Source organism: Lethenteron reissneri, unplaced genomic scaffold (genome assembly GCF_015708825.2).
Source record: "Lethenteron reissneri isolate LAM-NWPU_2019-01 unplaced genomic scaffold, ASM1570882v1 scaffold_115, whole genome shotgun sequence".
In the NCBI taxonomy this organism is placed as follows: Eukaryota; Metazoa; Chordata; class Hyperoartia; order Petromyzontiformes; family Petromyzontidae; genus Lethenteron; species Lethenteron reissneri.
In genome coordinates this window covers 324,839-346,552 of record NW_026890838.1, presented here as the reverse complement: position 1 = coordinate 346,552, position 21,714 = coordinate 324,839, and the positions used below count along the sequence as shown (strand labels likewise).

Genomic DNA, 21,714 nt, shown 5'->3' with positions numbered 1-21,714 from the left:
CAGTACATACCGACTGTGGTGGTACCTGCTATGATCACAGAAGTACTGTGGTGGTGGTACCTGCTATGATGACAGCAGTACATACTGTGGTGGTGGTACCTACTATAATGGCAGCAGTACATACTGTGGTGGTGGTACCTGCTATAATGACAGCAATACATACCGAGTGTGGTGGCACCTGCTATGATGAAAGCAGTACATACTATGGTGGTGGTACCTGCTATTACAGCAGTGCATACTGCTGTGGTGGTACCTGCTATGATTACAGCAGTGCATACTGACTGTGGTGGTACCTGCTACTTTACTTAATAACTAGGCTACAGTCTGCATTATAGACTGCCAGTACACTCACCCAGCTTAATAACTTTGTACAGTCTATATTTAAAGAATCGATTCTTGGCGCGCTCGGGTTTATTTTAATTTACTGAGTTTTATTTTCATTTCTCTGTTACGTTTTAAAGTTTTCAGAAGTTTTTTAATGTATTTTTCCCCCGGGCAACGCTGGGTATATCGACTCTAACAAGTGTGGGGTGTCGAGGCCTAGTCCCGTGCAGAGCCTCCGGCCTCGCCTAGATTGCCCAGTCGGGCGAGGCTGGGGGCTGGGCCACTACCCCCCCCCCCCCCCGCGCTAGAATAAGTCTAATCTCTATAATTTTATCATCTACCGACCCTATAATAGTAATTGCACACATTGGGGTGGAGGGAGAGAGAAGAGGACGTGAAACTTTGATGTATTTACCTCAGCGTCGCGTGTAAATGTGTGCGCATATTTTTAACGCGAGTGAGAAATGGGGTCCACCCTGCAGCGACGGCGCGCTGCCCGTTGCCAGGGGCAACCCTCGGTCAGCGTCTCGCGCATGCGCAACTGGCGTGCTAAATAAATAAATTAAGAGAAATCGCACTAAATCGATAATTAAATCGCTTTAAAGTTTAGGGACGAAAAACGGAAATGCCTATTCCCACCGCGGGGCTCGGGGCGTGCCTCCCGGCAAAAAAACGTCTCGACAAACCCCACGGTCCGAGAGCCATAACCCCCGCGAGCGTACGCGGACGGACGGACGCACAGAGACAGACAGACAAAAAATTTGTCTTATAGGTTAGATGAATGATCCGACTATGCTTCCGATTTCAAAGACAATGAGTTGCACCAGAGTCAGATGCTTCCCGATTTACAAAAATACCCTTTGACCCGCATCACAAAAATAACAGCTCTCACGTGAGCTTTTGTAAAGGTTACCACCAAAACAGACACTTTGTCCTGACATCACATATTCCATTTTGACATTAATACACAAAATGTTGCATGTACGTACAGAAACACACAAGCATTCTTTCAATTATGATTCAAAATAATCAAAAGGCACATTGGCAACATTTTTATTACTATAATGAAATGTACTGCATCACATTACAACGTATTTATAAGTTGATCTCTGACAAGATTAGGCCTATATGTGCAGCATTCTTATAGAGGGAAGCCAAGTAGTAGTACATTCTCTATTTGTTGCAGAGGTTCAAGGTTCAAATCCGACTGGCATATCAATCATCTCCCCCGACTTACAAACTCATATCCACATGCAGGCCAGTGAACGGTCACCTTGTGGCACACAGGGGCAGATGCCCATTATGGGCACCCATCGAGCGTCTAAGATGAGATATGATACAAAACACTTGAGTCACTCCTGGTTAGAGATCGCCCCAACCCACAGGTTCACAAATACTGGCCACTCTTACACTGCAGTTTGAACCTAGAAATTGAGTGTTCAACTTCACATTATATTCATTAGAAAGGCCTGTGACAAAGGTGCATCCATTGGAGCTTAATTGTCTCAAGCTTGCACATCTACCTGGTCTCCATTTGACTTTGTATTGTCTAAGAAGTCCACCCACACCTCCACATCCACAAACTCCTGGGAGTTGCCTCGCTCTGCCTCACAGTCAGAATTTAGTTCCTGCTTCACACTGCCTCCATCTATGTGAAGGTCCAATTTTGGAGTTGAATCATCTTCAAATTTAACCTTCACTTCTACGCTCTTCACTGTTACTTCTTCACATTTCACCTTCGCCTCTTCATATTTCACCTTGATACCTTTCAAAGTGTCCAGGCTGGGATTGTCTTCTGGTTCTTGTTTCATGAACAATGGGGTCATTGCAGCACTTTGACTTTCACAAGCTGATTTCAGATTACACTTCTTGTGTTTTTTCTGATGCTTGTGTGTTCTCTGGTGTTTTTTAAGATTTGATGACTGTGCAAATGCTTTCCCACAAACACTGCACTTGAAGGGTTTCTCTCCTGTGTGTATTCTCTGGTGTGTTTTAAGAGTAGATGAATCTAAAAACACCCTCCCACACAGAGTGCACTTGAAGGGTTTCTCTCTTGTGTGTGTTCTCTGGTGGGTGTGAAGAATTGATGACTGTGCAAACGCCTTCCCACACCGAGTGCACTTGAAGGGTTTCTCTCCTGTGTGTTCTCTGGTGTTGTTTAAGAGTAGATGAATCTGAAAATTCTTTCCCACACACACTGCACTTGAAGGGTTTCTCTCCTGTGTGTGTTCTATGGTGATTTTTAAGAGTAGATGAACCTGGAAATGCCTTATCACACAAACTGCACTTGAAGGGTTTCTCTCCCGTGTGTGTTCTCTCGTGTCTTTGAAGATGTGGTGACTGTGCAAATGACTTCCCACACACACTGCACTTGAAAGGTTTCTCTCCTGTGTGTGTTCTCTGGTGGGTCTGAAGATTTGATGACTGTGCAAACGCCTTCCCACACATAGTGCACTTAAAAGGTTTCTCTCCTGTGTGTGTTCTCTGGTGATTTTTAAGAGTAGATGAATCTGAAAATGCCTTCCCACACACACTGCAAATGAAGGGTTTATATCCTGTGTGTGTTCTCTGGTGGGTCTGAAGAGTTGATGACTTTGCAAACGCCTTCCCACACACAGTGCACTTAAAAGGTTTCTCTCCTGTGTGTGTTTTCTGGTACTGTGTCAAGTTTCCAGTACGATCCGTGGTGTTTGCATTCTGGTTGCATTGTTTCCTTCTTGTACTGAGCTGCGCTGAGTGCCTTTGATCCATCAGGCCAATTCTGCAGAACAAGCGTGAGCTGCAGACAGAAAAACATATCCACACCATATATGTAAGTATGAGGCAAAGAGGAATGCATATATACACAGTCACACATGACTTACACGTCTATACATATTCATATTTTCATGATATAGTGAAAGAGATCCCCCAATTCATCACACGGGCTGTTAAGGCACACAATGAGAGGGCAAATGGTCATAAACATGCCTGGACACCCTAGTGTTTTGAAAATTAATGTTTACCAAAAACTCCAAGCACACAATTTCGGTTGTCTAGCTACGACAGGAATATTTATTTAAGAAAAATTAGCTAACATAGGAAAGGCTGTTGAAAAGAATATTATTTGTATTATGCAGAAATGTATAAATTAATATTAATTTGCAACTTAGAGGTGTGAAGCCAGGCTCAGATGAGCTTGAATGCGAGGATGAACAGATCTAACTTCAGCTGCATATGTGCAGTGTTAATTTCCTGACTGTATCCATTCTTATAAAATCTTGTTCTGTACCTGTTGAATTCCATGACGAAATGGGGCCTTGCATATGTTCTACAAAAAGATCACCTCAATGGGAAAATCTTGACTTAAAACTTTTGTGATAGCGGGAATTCATATTCTTTGGTTATTTCGGTAAATTCACGTACATAGAAAATAATAATACAAATAAAGTGAATAGAAGAAAAAAAAGACTAATGTAGACTGTAGCCTGGTTCTTAACCTCGGTGAGTGTATTGTCAGTCTATAATGTAGACTATTGCCTGTTTTTTGACGAGACCTTTGCAATGGACTAGACCTTGGCGATGGACACTCACAGCTTTGTATGTAAAAAAGTCCAGGCAGCTTCCACATAGTGTTACAGAGCCTAATGAAAGAATGCTGCTAGACCAATTTGAAGTGAGACTTTAGATGCCAAACCAGAGCTGGTCGTGAAGACATTAACCAGGTATAGGAGCTCCTCCACCAGGTGTAGAACGACCTGATTATGTATGGACAGCTGAGCAGGTGCAGTGTTGTATGACATTTAATTCCCAGGGAGGTGTTCTTTGAGTCTTTCGGTAAAGTCACGTCACTTAACCAAAAGACCCAAAGAATATGAATTCCTGCAGTTACGAAAGCTTTTGGTCAAGATTTTCACAGGGAGGTGATATGTTTGTAGAACATATGCAAGGCCCCATTTCGTTATGGAATTCTCCAGGTACATAACAAGATTCTCCAACTCAATATCATTGAGTAGCCATGTCCAGATCATCAACATGTGTAACAAAGTTGACCAGCAGGGGACAATCCCTTGACTTTAGCCAGGCATCGATTAGCATATCATTGTTACTGTATGAAATGCAATTTTTTATAGGGTCATTGTGAGCTTCTCAAAACACATCATTATTTGAAAATGCTACGTAATGTAATGCATGGGGCCAGAGGGAATTTCGGCCACAAGCCAAATTGAAAAGGAAAGGGATCCGACTCCTGGTCACGCAGCTTTAGATGGGCCTGCCTAAAATAAAAATCCTCAACGAATGTGAACAGAGGCAGAGACATCGAAAACCAAAAAAAACAATCCAAAACCCCAAGCTTCTTTATGGTACTATAGGCCGTAATTACACCAATAAAGCAGAGATCTAGTTGCTGCTGAAAATCCGTACTCCTATGCTATAGCTGATGGACAGAAAATACAGCAGCCCCTTGAATAGTGCGGAGGTTACATTCTTGGAAAGTGCCGTGCGAAAGGTAAAATGACGATATTCAATATTTAAGCCTTACCTAAATAACGTGGTTAGGTTAACAGCAACTAAAATATACATCACAATTGAAATAAGTACTGTACTGTATTCCAAATAAACTAAATTACTGAAATAAATGTGGAGAAACCGTATACTAAATATTCCAAGATGAGTATGAACGTATATAAATAAAGCAGACTCTGTGTTTTTTTGAGAACCAAATTGCGTCAACACTTTGAAACTTACACACATCAAAAATTCCATGCGTACTCAAGGGTAAGTTATTATGTTTTTCACACAATTTTTAGCTTACCTGTTCACCTTCAACACCTGTAACACCTGCACACTCCAACACCCCGCTGCTGCTATATTTTTTCTCATTTACCACATTATCCTTACATATTATCAGGCCTGTATTTTTGCCACAAAATTAATTAACTTCCAGCTCCTTACTGTCCTCTCTGCACACGCACGGCTCACCTCTATATACTGCAATATTTAATCATGGAACCTTTGCCAGTACCAACATTTGAGAATAGGTTTTCCCTGTTTTTCTGGCAACAAAACAGGTGTTAAGATGTTAAAACACCAAACTGAAACCTTTTACAAGGAATCATGTGTGCATTAACCACAATACTTGTGGTCCGAATGCAAACAAAAACACTCTGATAGAAAATGCATGGACTGCTGCTGAGGCAGACTGTTTTTAAAAGGTTTGAAATGGGTGTAGCCCAAGGGTCATAAAGAAGTGGCTGGGGCTAGTGATGTTAATGTAATAAATTACTGTGAAATCGAAGAGTGGTGCAATCCAAAGCGACCTCCTTACAAGACAGAGAAGGAGCGAAGCTCTACCTGGGTAAACAACAACTACCACCACGACAACAATAACTACGATGTGAACTTCTCACTTCGGATCTCAGTGAGCGCGCACGAAAATAAATCACGCTTGCTAACACAGAGCGCACGCCTGGGATACACTGCCGAGATCATCGATGACCTCGCCGCCGAGAAAGTTCAGCAGTATCTGACAAGCACAATGGGGTGGCAGCAAGATGCTAACTGCCCATATCCCCCATCTAACACCCTTGCCGAGCACGCGCACGTGTGTGTGTGAGAGATTTGCTCGCGAGCGTGCGGAATTCCGACGGCTGGACGGGATAGCACCATTGCAAGTCTTCTTCCAGAGGAGAAGGTGAGGGGGGGGGGGACAAGGGAGCCTCCGGGACCCCGTGGGACAACCCCAGGATGGGTGGCAGGGATACAGTCCGGCATAGGAGATATCGCAAGCAATGCGACCCAAGTACGCGAGGAGGTAACCCAAGTACGCGGGGAGGTGGCCCAAGTACACCTGAATGTGACCAAGCTGCAGTCTACAGCGGAGATAGTCCAGTCCGAGGTGGGAGGGCTACGCTCCATGGTCAGGGGGCTAACCAGGCGAGTATCTCAATAAGAGGCAGAACTCGAACAAATGCGCACTGAGAGGGTAAGGGGGAGTGGGCAAGGGGCCACTGCCCTTCCCCGTGCGTGCTATCTATGCAACCAATGGGGGCATCTCGTGAGAAACTGTCCCCAGATCGCTCGCGCGAGAGAAGCACCAGGGTTAAACACCAAGGCCTCCCTAAAGAGGGGACCACAGAGGGGTGCAATCGACGTGGTCCCAACACAAATAAACTGTCATGATAATGGTCACGAGTGACCCCCACGCAGATGCCGACAACAACATCCCAGAATGCGGCGACTGTGGCTGCGGGAGCTGGTGGCAGGAATAATGGGGGCCACGTCGCTCGTGGAAGGGCAGGTGAACAGGCGGCGTACTCAGATTCTGCTGGACACAGGGGGCGGCGGTAACGTCACTCGTGAGTGCAACACATTGCAGCGTGGTCGGGGTTGACGTGAGCCACCTACAGGCCCCGGATCGTGCGCTGCACACTGCAAGTGGAAGGGGGATGGGACTGCTGGGGAGGGTCACCCTTAAGGGTCGCCTCGGACACCAGGTGTGTAACCAGGAGTTATATGTCTCGAGCGTGTTATGCCACGAGTGTATTGCAGGTACCGACCTCCTAGAAAAGTTGGGGCTCAACGTGCAGCCCCGCCGGCGATGCGCCACCGTGGAGGGCAGCGGGGAGCGGATTCCTTTCTTGGGACAAGAGCCGGGTTGCCCTCTCTTCGAGCCCGTGGCCGCTATCCTGGCGTCGGCCGTCACTGTCGGCATTGGTGTTCCACTGGGTTTTCCGTTTTTCTCCCAAACCTAAACTCAAAATATATTTGGTGGTGGTCAAACAGTCCAATGCAGGACCCTCCTGAAACATAATTTTTAACTGCTAAGTAAGAAATTAAATTGGAAAACCCTCAAACACAGTACGCTATTTTTATTTTACCAGGTGAGGCCCACTGAGCTGCATAGTTCTTTTTCAGAATCGACCTGGACACAAATGATAGCTCAACTTAGTGGCTTATAATATGGAAATGTTTTGCAGCCAAATTCTCAAAATGCATGTTTCTAAATGTGGAGAAAAATCAATGCCACTACAGGGAGAGAAAGAAAAGAAAATTAAACTCCAATTATAAATGCGTCAGCGTTGGACTCGAACCCACGACATCCTACATACCATGTGAGGTAGTTAACATCTCGCCACCACAGCACAATACATCACACACACACACAATACAATGAACACACTGACTCCCTCTCCCTGTACACACTCTACACGCGTGACTCACTCGCAAGCACTCGCCCCAAGCGCACCTCTCAGCTGCTGTCCCCAACTCCTCTCTCCGGTCTGCTCTTGGTGACGTCACCCGCCAGACAGAAGGGGGGGAGCCGACTCTGAGGGTGACGTCACCGCACGACACGGCCGCTCCCCACACAACACACACGGGGTACACTCACACACAGTAGAGTACTGTCACACAGAGTACTCTAATACAGAGTAAACACACGGAGTACACTCGCACACACGGGGTAATCTCACACACGCAGAGTACACTCACGCACGTAGTTTACGCTTGCGGAGTACACTAACACAAATGAGTACACTCACTCACAGTATTTGTTTTTCTTAGGGTCCTTCGATTTTTTCCCTCCACATTTAGTAACATGCATTTAGATTATTTGGCTGCTATAATCTTCCACGTTTAAAGCCATTTCGTTGAGCTATCATCTATGGCCAGGTGGCTTCTGACAAAAGATCTAACAGCTCTGTGAGCCTTGGTTGGTAATATAAAAATAGTTTACACCATTGGAACCTCATTTGCCAGTAAAAAATATGATAATTGTTTTTTTTACCCTTTTATCTGGCAACAAAACTGACACCTTTTTATGAGGAGTCATGTTTGCATAGACCACAATACCTAGTCATAATGAAAACAAAAAAACATAACTTTGATAATGTATGCACTGTCCTTGAAGTTCATTGGTCCACACCCGAGATAGCTTTCCTTAGAACCTAGTCTCACATGGTGTTGGACCAGATGACGCCAAAAGGCGCACAACTCAAAGACAATGCACCATCAGAGAGAGAGAGACTCTCTTGTTGCCAGATAAAAAACCAATTATCAAAATAGTTGTTCATCGGTCTAAAGGGTGCATCAGCAAAACCAACTCAGCAGAACGCTCCTGTATATTTGCAGTTTCCCCGTGGTCGCGTGGAATTTCCTCGGGTTTTCCTCTCCACATTAAGAGTCAACATCACCACGCGTTTAGAGTATTTGACCGACAAACATTTCCACACGTTGATAAGCCACTTTGTTGTGGGAAGGTCGCTTCTGAAAACAAGAGCGGTATAGCAGCTGAAGTGGGCTTGGCTTAGGTAGGATAAAAACAACTGTAGAAATATTTAAAAGAAACAAATTTTCACAGTGAGCCAGATGAAGACAAATTAAACTTAAGCAGAGAATTAAAGCAAATGCAATCAGGCGAGGGCAGGAGGCAAGGCCCAGCATGGATAGGCCCCGCGTTGTAATGTTCCAACCTGGACATCGATTCCATACTCGCTGCTACTCAATTGATATCCCTACGAGAGACGGAGCGAGGCTCTACCTGGGTAAACAACAACAACCACCACAACAACAACAACCACCACAACAACCACCACGATGTCAACTTCTCACCTCGGATCTCAGTGAGCGCGCGCGCGGTGCAGCAGCTTCCGGATACATCGTGACGTCACGCGGCAGCAGGAGGTGACATGACGTCACTAGCGGGGAACAGCTTTCCCTGGCGTCTCACGCCGACGAGTTAATGAGTGGTGACGTCACTGTGCGCGTGTGTACACTGTGCGCGTGTGTACACTGTGCGCGTGTGTACACTGTGCGCGTGTGTACACTGTGCGCGCGCGTACACTGTGTGTGTGTACAAACTGTGTGTACAAACTGTGTGTGTGTGTACCCTGTGCGTGTACACTCTGTGTGTGTACACTGTGTGTACAAACTGTGTGTGTGTACACTGTGTGTGTGTACACTGTGTGTACAAACTGTGTGTGTGTACCCTGTGCGTGTACACTGTGTGTGTGTACACTGTGTGTGTGTACCCTGTGCGTGTACACTGTGTGTGTGTACCCTGTGCGTGTACACTGTGCGTGTACATTGTGTGTGTACAAACTGTGTGTGTGTGTACACTGTGTGTGTGTGTGTACACTGTGTGTTGGCACAGTCGGGGGTACAGATGGTGCATCGGCCAGTCAACTGAGTCAGTCGACTCATGGCACCTGGGTCTACCCCGTGCACATAGCCTGGCACAAGCGCCATGGTGACGTGACCGCCACTTAGTGGCGAATGGCGGTTGTTGTTATTGTTACTGTGTGTCCGGCAAAACAAGAAATGGCACCTCAGCCAGCCATCTCATTGAGTAGCCATTACCAGATCATCAGCAGATGCAACAGGGCTGACCAGCAGGGAAACAGGTCCCTGCGGGGTGGGCTGGTAGGAACGAACAAATGAATGGCTATAATAAAATGAAATGGCGGGGGTACGATACGAAGGGAGAGTTTGAGGCCTAGTTCTAGCCTTTAGGCCTAGCTGTAGGCTTTAGGCCGCTGTGAGTTAAATTTAAATGTTTAATTAAAAGCTATCTCAGGGAATTATAAGGGAATGTTACACTTGTTTAGCCAGGAAAGCCTCACTGAGTCTAAAGGTTTTTGTAGGGTCCTGCCAAGTGTTTGCAGTAGGGGGCGATGTTGCTACACGTAATCGGACATCGGACGGACGGACGATATAATCTATTGTAGGCTGGTTCACTTCGTTCCTACCAGTATAATCCCTTAACTATAACCAGTCATCGATAAGCATATTATTTTTAACTGCGACGAATCCAATTTATTTATACGGCCATTGTGAGCTCCTCAAACTGCATAATTATTGAAGATGCTATTGTAATGTGTAATAAACCCCGTTGAGACGTCGTGAATAGAGAATTCTTTATTCAGTTTCGTTCACAGCTTCCACCACATTCGTTCCTCCAGTTCCCTTGCTCCTTCACGCTGTTGGCTGACAGCGAGAGAGACTGCGGCGGCCCGCCACGTGGCAGGCTCCGGACCACGACATCAGCCACGTGGCTTCTCCGCTCCTTTTAATCCCTGGCCCACGTGATGCCCCGCAGCCAATCTTCAGCCACACCCCTGGAACTTTCCCGAAGCTACTGTACGGCTCCAGGGCCACGCCCCTAACTCGACTCCCCATTGGTTGCGGGCTGAGGCCGGCAGAGCCCATCATTATTATCCAGGTGTAACCTCACATTACAAATGTAATGCATTGGGCCAGAGTGAATTTCTGTCACAAGCCGAGTTGAACAGGAAATGGTTCCAACTCCTGGTCACGCAGCTTTAGATGGGCCTGCCCAAAATCATAAAAATCCTCAACGAATGTGAGCAGAGGCAGAGACATCGAAATCAAGGAACCCAAAGCACCAAGCCTATTTAGGGTACCATAGGCCTGCTGTACTCGATAGACAGAAAATACAGCCGCCCCTTGAATATCGTAGGTTACGTTCTTGGAAAATTCCGCGCGACGGCTAAAAACGCGATATTCAATACTTAAGCCTTACCCAAGTAATAGCGTTAGGTAAACGTCAACTAAAATTTACATCTTCTTGGTTCTTTCGGTAAAGTCACATAGAAGGGAAGTAATAAAATAATAAAAATAAAACATAATAAAACAATTCTCACGACGTTTCGGCTACAACGCAAGCAGCCGTCTTCAGGTGAAGAATGAGACAATGCCAAGCTAGGAGCTTATATATAAGCTGCGTTGGAGGTGGAGGAAAGAGCGCCTTAACAAAAGAATGTGCATGTGAAGAGGAATTTAGCATATTCATGGAAAATGCGTAGGAGGTGGGCGGGGGGGTTTCAAAGTCATATTATGCCCATGCATTATGCAGGATCAACAGCACCAAGGGGGGGGTGCAGGGATTAGCAGTAACAAAGGAAAGGAATGTTAATGATATGTAGCTGCAGTTACTCAACTACCACGTAGAAAACTAAAGTATAAACTACATAAAAAACTAAAGTATAAATAGCATAGCACCATCAGTATACTTACTATACTCTACACTAAGCTGAGTTACTAACAGCAAGTAATACATTACAATTCTACGTCGTAAAAATTATATAATATGCTTCCATCTAAACTTTATTCTATTGCATCAACGAGCATATACCGTACTATATACTGCCAACATTAAATTATATACTGTATTGCTGTAAACCAACCTATATCTTATACATTTAATATAACACTATGTATTATTCTACCCACCCTAATGTGTGTCGAAATGGTTTATTACGTCCTTCCAATGATTGCTAAGCCAGAATCCATCTTCTCGGTTAAAATTGTCTCTGTGTTTGTATATGTGGATCGCCTCATGAACGAATCTCTCATGATAGCCAGATGGCTTGCAGAGAACCTCTGTCTTGGAGAAGTCAATGTCATGTGAGCCCACTGAATTGTAACAGTGATCTGCCACGGCTGAGGTGTTTGTCCTACCGTGTTTCAGGTCTGCCTTATGTTCACGGATGCGGTCCGAGACATGTCGTTTGGTTTCTCCAATGTAACTGCTACCACAGAGGCAACTTAGTTTGTAGACGCCAGGGTACTGTATGTCTGGAACCACATCTTTTACAGACGGGACCAGATCACGGATTTTATGTACTGTGTTGAATCGGACCTGGATCTTGTGTTTAATCAGGATTTTGGAGATCTTTTTTGTGACCCCAGCAATGTAGGGTAAGGTGATGGTCTTGAAAGGCTCCTCAACAGGATCCTTCTTGATGGTTGGAGTGATGGCTTTGCGGATTGTGTAGTCGGAGTAACCATTAGCCTTAAGAGCTTGGCGTACGTGTTTGAGTTCACTGGAAATGTGTTCATGGTCGGAGATGCATTGGGCTCTATGATATAGAGTCTTGATGAGGGAATTCTTCTGGGATGGATGGTGGTGGGAATCCGGTTTTAGATAAGCATCCGTGTGGGTGGCTTTCCTGTAGACAGAGTGGCTCATTGAACCATCAGGTCTCCTTTTGATTAGGACATCCAAAAAGGGTAGCTTGCCATCATTTTCGACTTCCATGGTGAATCTGATGGCTGGGTGTATGGAATTGATGTGGTCGAGAAATTAGGTCTAGAGCAGGCCGGCCATGTGGCCAGATGACAAAAGTGTCGTCTACGTACCTCTTCCATAAGGTCGGGCGTAGAGTGGCAGTCTGGATGGCGTCCGTCTCAAATTTCTCCATGAAGATGTTGGCTACAACCGGAGATAGGGGGGAGCCCATTGGGGTGCCCTCAATTTGCTTGTAGAAGGTTCCATTCCAGGTGAAGTATGTATTGGTTAAGCAGTGTCTCACCAGGGGGGGTACCCCAGCATTCAGTCCTTGATGAACCAAGTCTTCAATGATTGCGATGGTGTCAGGCACAGGCACCTTGGTGAACAAGGAAACCACATCGAAACTGACAAGCAGGTCGTCTGGGGACAGGGCAATCCCCTTGATTGTCGATACCAGGTCAGTAGAGTTTAGTACTGCAGAGGTGGTTTTTCCAGTGAAAGGCCGTAGGATTTCGGACAAAAAAACGAGCCAGTTTGTAAGTGGGGGAGTTGATAGTAGAGACAATGGGACGAAGAGGTGTATCTTCTTTATGTATCTTTGGCAAGCCGTACAATCTTGGTGGCCTGGCTGCAGAAGGTTTCAACGAGAACTGTTTGGTCTGATCAATTAATGCGGTTGAAGCAGAAATGATGTTGTTGGTTTTGGAGACGAGGCTGTTGGTGGGGTCTCTTTTTATTTTTGTATAGCTGCCATCGTTGAGTAGTTCTTGAATTTTGTTGTTGTATTCTATTTTGTCCATGATGACAGTGGCATTGCCTTTGTCGGCTGAGAGGATGACAATGTCATCCCTCTTTTTTAATTGAGCTAATTCAAAACGCTCATCTTTGCTAATGTTGCTAGCTGGCATCTTAGCGTTTTTGAGGGTTACAGAGATTTCAGATCTTGCTACGTCTGCAGCGATGTGACTCAAGCCCTTGAGAGCTACATCTACTCGAGCAATTATATCATTAACTGGTATGTGTCTAGGTGTGACTGCAAAGTTTAGTCCTTTAGCTAAAACGGATTTCAAACCTTCAGAAATAGGACTGTTACTGCGATTAATTACGACTTTGTTAACATCTAGCTTTTCAATGTGTGGGTCCGGTTTCTTGTTTGAGAGGCGGTTGAATTTGGAAATCAAGTTGTCCTTACATTTAGTCGACATAGCGGCAGCTGAAGAGGCAGTCATTTTTTCCACATGTTCCCAATCCGATGTGGACATTGTTACACTCAAAGATAAGTGTGATTTGTAGAGTGTCTTGTCTAACTGATCTAGTTCGGTGCGCGTAAGTCTGATTTTCTCTGAGATAAGGGCTAAACTAGTTCTAGACAGAATTCGTTTCGCATTAGAAGAAGTTACAGCAGCAGATGTTAGTGTAAATGCGTTTGGTATTACCTTAGAGTCGCGGCATCTCTTCAGAAAGGTGAGAGACTCGATTAGCTGAGCCTTCTTATCCCGGAGCTTGTTGAAGGATCTCAAAGTTATGTGGAAACCCTCCCCGTAGAGGCGGTTAAATTTCGATTTAAAGCTTTCGTGACTGCAGGGATTCATCTTCTTGGTTCTTTCGGTAAAGTCACGTAGAAGGGAAGTAATAAAATAATAAAAATAAAACATAATAAAACAATTCTCACGACGTTTCGGCTACAACGCAAGCAGCCGTCTTCAGGTGAAGAATGAGACAATGCCAAGCTAGGAGCTTATATATAAGCTGCGTTGGAGGTGGAGGAAAGAGCGCCTTAACAAAAGAATGTGCATGTGAAGAGGAATTTAGCATATTCATGGAAAATGCGTAGGAGGTGGGCGGGGGGGTTTCAAAGTCATATTATGCCCATGCATTATGCAGGATCAACAGCACCAAGGGGGGGGTGCAGGGATTAGCAGTAACAAAGGAAAGGAATGTTAATGATATGTAGCTGCAGTTACTCAACCACCACGTAGAAAACTAAAGTATAAACTACATAAAAAACTAAAGTATAAATAGCATAGCACCATCAGTATACTTACTATACTCTACACTAAGCTGAGTTACTAACAGCAAGTAATACATTACAATTCTACGTCGTAAAAATTATATAATATGCTTCCATCTAAACTTTATTCTATTGCATCAACGAGCATATACCGTACTATATACTGCCAACATTAAATTATATACTGTATTGCTGTAAACCAACCTATATCTTATACATTTAATATAACACTATGTATTATTCTACCCACCCTCATGTGTGTCGAAATGGTTTATTACGTCCTTCCAATGATTGCTAAGCCAGAATCCATCTTCTCGGTTAAAATTGTCTCTGTGTTTGTATATGTGGATCGCCTCATGAACGAATCTCTCATGATAGCCAGATGGCTTGCAGAGAACCTCTGTCTTGGAGAAGTCAATGTCATGTGAGCCCACTGAATTGTAACAGTGATCTGCCACGGCTGAGGTGTTTGTCCTACCGTGTTTCAGGTCTGCCTTATGTTCACGGATGCGGTCCGAGACATGTCGTTTGGTTTCTCCAATGTAACTGCTACCACAGAGGAAACTTAGTTTGTAGACGCCAGGGTACTGTATGTCTGGAACCACATCTTTTACAGACGGGACCAGATCACGGATTTTATGTACTGTGTTGAATCGGACCTGGATCTTGTGTTTAATCAGGATTTTGGAGATCTTTTTTGTGACCCCAGCAATGTAGGGTAAGGTGATGGTCTTGAAAGGCTCCTCAACAGGATCCTTCTTGATGGTTGGAGTGATGGCTTTGCGGATTGTGTAGTCGGAGTAACCATTAGCCTTAAGAGCTTGGCGTACGTGTTTGAGTTCACTGGAAATGTGTTCATGGTCGGAGATGCATTGGGCTCTATGATATAGAGTCTTGATGAGGGAATTCTTCTGGGATGGATGGTGGTGGGAATCCGGTTTTAGATAAGCATCCGTGTGGGTGGCTTTCCTGTAGACAGAGTGGCTCATTGAACCATCAGGTCTCCTTTTGATTAGGACATCCAAAAAGGGTAGCTTGCCATCATTTTCGACTTCCATGGTGAATCTGATGGCTGGGTGTATGGAATTGATGTGGTCGAGAAATTGGTCTAGAGCAGGCCGGCCATGTGGCCAGATGACAAAAGTGTCGTCTACGTACCTCTTCCATAAGGTCGGGCGTAGAGTGGCAGTCTGGATGGCGTCCGTCTCAAATTTCTCCATGAAGATGTTGGCTACAACCGGAGATAGGGGGGAGCCCATTGGGGTGCCCTCAATTTGCTTGTAGAAGGTTCCATTCCAGGTGAAGTATGTATTGGTTAAGCAGTGTCTCACCAGGGGGGGTACCCCAGCATTCAGTCCTTGATGAACCAAGTCTTCAATGATTGCGATGGTGTCAGGCACTACTATCAACTCCCCCACTTACAAACTGGCTCGTTTTTTGTCCGAAATCCTACGGCCTTTCACTGGAAAAACCACCTCTGCAGTACTAAACTCTACTGACCTGGTATCGACAATCAAGGGGATTGCCCTGTCCCCAGACGACCTGCTTGTCAGTTTCGATGTGGTTTCCTTGTTCACCAAGGTGCCTGTGCCTGACACCATCGCAATCATTGAAGACTTGGTTCATCAAGGACTGAATGCTGGGGTACCCCCCCTGGTGAGACACTGCTTAACCAATACATACTTCACCTGGAATGGAACCTTCTACAAGCAAATTGAGGGCACCCCAATGGGCTCCCCCCTATCTCCGGTTGTAGCCAACATCTTCATGGAGAAATTTGAGACGGACGCCATCCAGACTGCCACTCTACGCCCGACCTTATGGAAGAGGTACGTAGACGACACTTTTGTCATCTGGCCACATGGCCGGCCTGCTCTAGACCAATTTCTCGACCACATCAATTCCATACACCCAGCCATCAGATTCACCATGGAAGTCGAAAATGATGGCAAGCTACCCTTTTTGGATGTCCTAATCAAAAGGAGACCTGATGGTTCAATGAGCCACTCTGTCTACAGGAAAGCCACCCACACGGATGCTTATCTAAAACCGGATTCCCACCACCATCCATCCCAGAAGAATTCCCTCATCAAGACTCTATATCATAGAGCCCAATGCATCTCCGACCATGAACACATTTCCAGTGAACTCAAACACGTACGCCAAGCTCTTAAGGCTAATGGTTACTCCGACTACACAATCCGCAAAGCCATCACTCCAACCATCAAGAAGGATCCTGTTGAGGAGCCTTTCAAGACCATCACCTTACCCTACATTGCTGGGGTCACAAAAAAGATCTCCAAAATCCTGATTAAACACAAGATCCAGGTCCGATTCAACACAGTACATAAAATCCGTGATCTAGTCCCGTCTGTAAAAGATGTGGTTCCAGACATACAGTACCCTGGCGTCTACAAACTAAGTTTCCTCTGTGGTAGCAGTTACATTGGAGAAACCAAACGACATGTCTCGGACCGCATCCGTGAACATAAGGCAGACCTGAAACACGGTAGGACAAACACCTCAGCCGTGGCAGATCACTGTTACAATTCAGTGGGCTCACATGACATTGACTTCTCCAAGACAGAGGTTCTCTGCAAGCCATCTGGCTATCATGAGAGATTCGTTCATGAGGCGATCCACATATACAAACACAGAGACAATTTTAACCGAGAAGATGGATTCTGGCTTAGCAATCATTGGAAGGACGTAATAAACCATTTCGACACACATTAGGGTGGGTAGAATAATACATAGTGTTATATTAAATGTATAAGATATAGGTTGGTTTACAGCAATACAGTATATAATTTAATGTTGGCAGTATATAGTACGGTATATGCTCGTTGATGCAATAGAATAAAGTTTAGATGGAAGCATATTATATAATTTTTACGACGTAGAATTGTAATGTATTACTTGCTGTTAGTAACTCAGCTTAGTGTAGAGTATAGTAAGTATACTGATGGTGCTATGCTATTTATACTTTAGTTTTTTATGTAGTTTATACTTTAGTTTTCTACGTGGTGGTTGAGTAACTGCAGCTACATATCATTAACATTCCTTTCCTTTGTTACTGCTAATCCCTGCACCCCCCCCTTGGTGCTGTTGATCCTGCATAATGCATGGGCATAATATGACTTTGAAACCCCCCCGCCCACCTCCTACGCATTTTCCATGAATATGCTAAATTCCTCTTCACATGCACATTCTTTTGTTAAGGCGCTCTTTCCTCCACCTCCAACGCAGCTTATATATAAGCTCCTAGCTTGGCATTGTCTCATTCTTCACCTGAAGACGGCTGCTTGCGTTGTAGCCGAAACGTCGTGAGAATTGTTTTATTATGTTTTATTTTTATTATTTTATTACTTCCCTTCTACGTGACTTTACCGAAAGAACCAAGAAGATGAATCCCTGCAGTCACGAAAGCTTTAAATCGAAATTTAACCGCCTCTACGGGGAGGGTTTCCACATAACTTTGAGATCCTTCAACAAGCTCCGGGATAAGAAGGCTCAGCTAATCGAGTCTCTCACCTTTCTGAAGAGATGCCGCGACTCTAAGGTAATACCAAACGCATTTACACTAACATCTGCTGCTGTAACTTCTTCTAATGCGAAACGAATTCTGTCTAGAACTAGTTTAGCCCTTATCTCAGAGAAAATCAGACTTACGCGCACCGAACTAGATCAGTTAGACAAGACACTCTACAAATCACACTTATCTTTGAGTGTAACAATGTCCACATCGGATTGGGAACATGTGGAAAAAATGACTGCCTCTTCAGCTGCCGCTATGTCGACTAAATGTAAGGACAACTTGATTTCCAAATTCAACCTGCCTCTCAAACAAGAAACCGGACCCACACATTGAAAAGCTAGATGTTAACAAAGTCGTAATTAATCGCAGTAACAGTCCTATTTCTGAAGGTTTGAAATCCGTTTTAGCTAAAGGACTAAACTTTGCAGTCACACCTAGACACATACCAGTTAATGATATAATTGCTCGAGTAGATGTAGCTCTCAAGGGCTTGAGTCACATCGCTGCAGACGTAGCAAGATCTGAAATCTCTGTAACCCTCAAAAACGCTAAGATGCCAGCTAGCAACATTAGCAAAGATGAGCGTTTTGAATTAGCTCAATTAAAAAAGAGGGATGACATTGTCATCCTCTCAGCCGACAAAGGCAATGCCACTGTCATCATGGACAAAATAGAATACAACAACAAAATTCAAGAACTACTCAACGATGGCAGCTATACAAAAATAAAAAGAGACCCCACCAACAGCCTCGTCTCCAAAACCAACAACATCATTTCTGCTTCAACCGCATTAATTGATCAGACCAAACAGTTCTCGTTGAAACCTTCTGCAGCCAGGCCACCAAGATTGTACGGCTTGCCAAAGATACATAAAGAAGATACACCTCTTCGTCCCATTGTCTCTACTATCAACTCCCCCACTTACAAACTGGCTCGTTTTTTGTCCGAAATCCTACGGCCTTTCACTGGAAAAACCACCTCTGCAGTACTAAACTCTACTGACCTGGTATCGACAATCAAGGGGATTGCCCTGTCCCCAGACGACCTGCTTGTCAGTTTCGATGTGGTTTCCTTGTTCACCAAGGTGCCTGTGCCTGACACCATCGCAATCATTGAAGACTTGGTTCATCAAGGACTGAATGCTGGGGTACCCCCCCTGGTGAGACACTGCTTAACCAATACATACTTCACCTGGAATGGAACCTTCTACAAGCAAATTGAGGGCACCCCAATGGGCTCCCCCCTATCTCCGGTTGTAGCCAACATCTTCATGGAGAAATTTGAGACGGACGCCATCCAGACTGCCACTCTACGCCCGACCTTATGGAAGAGGTACGTAGACGACACTTTTGTCATCTGGCCACATGGCCGGCCTGCTCTAGACCAATTTCTCGACCACATCAATTCCATACACCCAGCCATCAGATTCACCATGGAAGTCGAAAATGATGGCAAGCTACCCTTTTTGGATGTCCTAATCAAAAGGAGACCTGATGGTTCAATGAGCCACTCTGTCTACAGGAAAGCCACCCACACGGATGCTTATCTAAAACCGGATTCCCACCACCATCCATCCCAGAAGAATTCCCTCATCAAGACTCTATATCATAGAGCCCAATGCATCTCCGACCATGAACACATTTCCAGTGAACTCAAACACGTACGCCAAGCTCTTAAGGCTAATGGTTACTCCGACTACACAATCCGCAAAGCCATCACTCCAACCATCAAGAAGGATCCTGTTGAGGAGCCTTTCAAGACCATCACCTTACCCTACATTGCTGGGGTCACAAAAAAGATCTCCAAAATCCTGATTAAACACAAGATCCAGGTCCGATTCAACACAGTACATAAAATCCGTGATCTGGTCCCGTCTGTAAAAGATGTGGTTCCAGACATACAGTACCCTGGCGTCTACAAACTAAGTTGCCTCTGTGGTAGCAGTTACATTGGAGAAACCAAACGACATGTCTCGGACCGCATCCGTGAACATAAGGCAGACCTGAAACACGGTAGGACAAACACCTCAGCCGTGGCAGATCACTGTTACAATTCAGTGGGCTCACATGACATTGACTTCTCCAAGACAGAGGTTCTCTGCAAGCCATCTGGCTATCATGAGAGATTCGTTCATGAGGCGATCCACATATACAAACACAGAGACAATTTTAACCGAGAAGATGGATTCTGGCTTAGCAATCATTGGAAGGACGTAATAAACCATTTCGACACACATTAGGGTGGGTAGAATAATACATAGTGTTATATTAAATGTATAAGATATAGGTTGGTTTACAGCAATACAGTATATAATTTAATGTTGGCAGTATATAGTACGGTATATGCTCGTTGATGCAATAGAATAAAGTTTAGATGGAAGCATATTATATAATTTTTACGACGTAGAATTGTAATGTATTACTTGCTGTTAGTAACTCAGCTTAGTGTAGAGTATAGTAAGTATACTGATGGTGCTATGCTATTTATACTTTAGTTTTTTATGTAGTTTATACTTTAGTTTTCTACGTGGTGGTTGAGTAACTGCAGCTACATATCATTAACATTCCTTTCCTTTGTTACTGCTAATCCCTGCACCCCCCCCTTGGTGCTGTTGATCCTGCATAATGCATGGGCATAATATGACTTTGAAACCCCCCCGCCCACCTCCTACGCATTTTCCATGAATATGCTAAATTCCTCTTCACATGCACATTCTTTTGTTAAGGCGCTCTTTCCTCCACCTCCAACGCAGCTTATATATAAGCTCCTAGCTTGGCATTGTCTCATTCTTCACCTGAAGACGGCTGCTTGCGTTGTAGCCGAAACGTCGTGAGAATTGTTTTATTATGTTTTATTTTTATTATTTTATTACTTCCCTTCTACGTGACTTTACCGAAAGAACCAAGAAGATGAATCCCTGCAGTCACGAAAGCTTTAAATCGAAATTTAAAATTTACATCACAGTAGAAATACGTACTGTATTCCAAATCAACTAAAAATTAAACAATTGAAATAAACATTGGGAAACCGTGTCTCATGCTTTTGGTTACAGGTCTACCCAACACTTATGGTCACACATGCTGTCTGCTTCTACTCGACCTTGTCCGAAAAGTCTTCCCAAAACTCCACATCCACAAATGGATGTGATTTGTCTCGGGCTCCATTAGTGACTTGGAAGTCAAACCCTAGAGCCTTCACAGGTCACCTTCACGAATGGTGACGTTTCCCAGCTGCCATCTTTATTGGGTCCTTGCATCACAAACGATGGGCTTATGGAACTTCAAATTTCACACGTCAATCTCAGACTCTGCTCCTTGTAGACCTCCTTACACGTGTTTCAGTTTCAAGACAATTCAAAAGGCCTTCCAATTGTACATTAAGTGGTTTTTAATGTGTGTTCCCTGGCAGTTGTGAAGATTTGATTACTGTGTAAATGCATTCCAAGACAGTGCAGTCGTTAGATTCCGTGGAGGCGAGTTCTGCTCTTGGTGACATCACAAGCCAGAGAGAGGGGGAGGCCCTGATGTAACCCACTCGTTAATTTGAGGTGACGTCTTCAGAGGGAGCGTCTACATATTTAGGTAAACATGTGGTAAACAAGGTGGGATATCAATGCAGACAGATATATCTAAAGTTTTATTTAAATAGAAGTTAAAATTCAATAAAACCTAGGCTAGAATACAAATCTGTAACAAAAATCCACGATGCCTTCAAATGTGCTCTTTAAAGTACCTCCTTTCGAAAAAACAGATCGGCAGACATCTTTCATTCAACGTTCTCTACACGAAACAAAGGAATGTTTTACACAAACTGTAAATACCACGGCCT

At 44.5% G+C, this 21,714-nt stretch overlaps 1 pseudogene; it reads right to left on the bottom strand.

The window, feature by feature from the left end:
* Window positions 1-1,366: 1,366 nt before the first annotated feature.
* LOC133361581 (zinc finger protein 91-like) overlaps window positions 1,367-21,714 on the bottom strand; it is a 49,615-nt pseudogene continuing 29,267 nt past the window's right edge.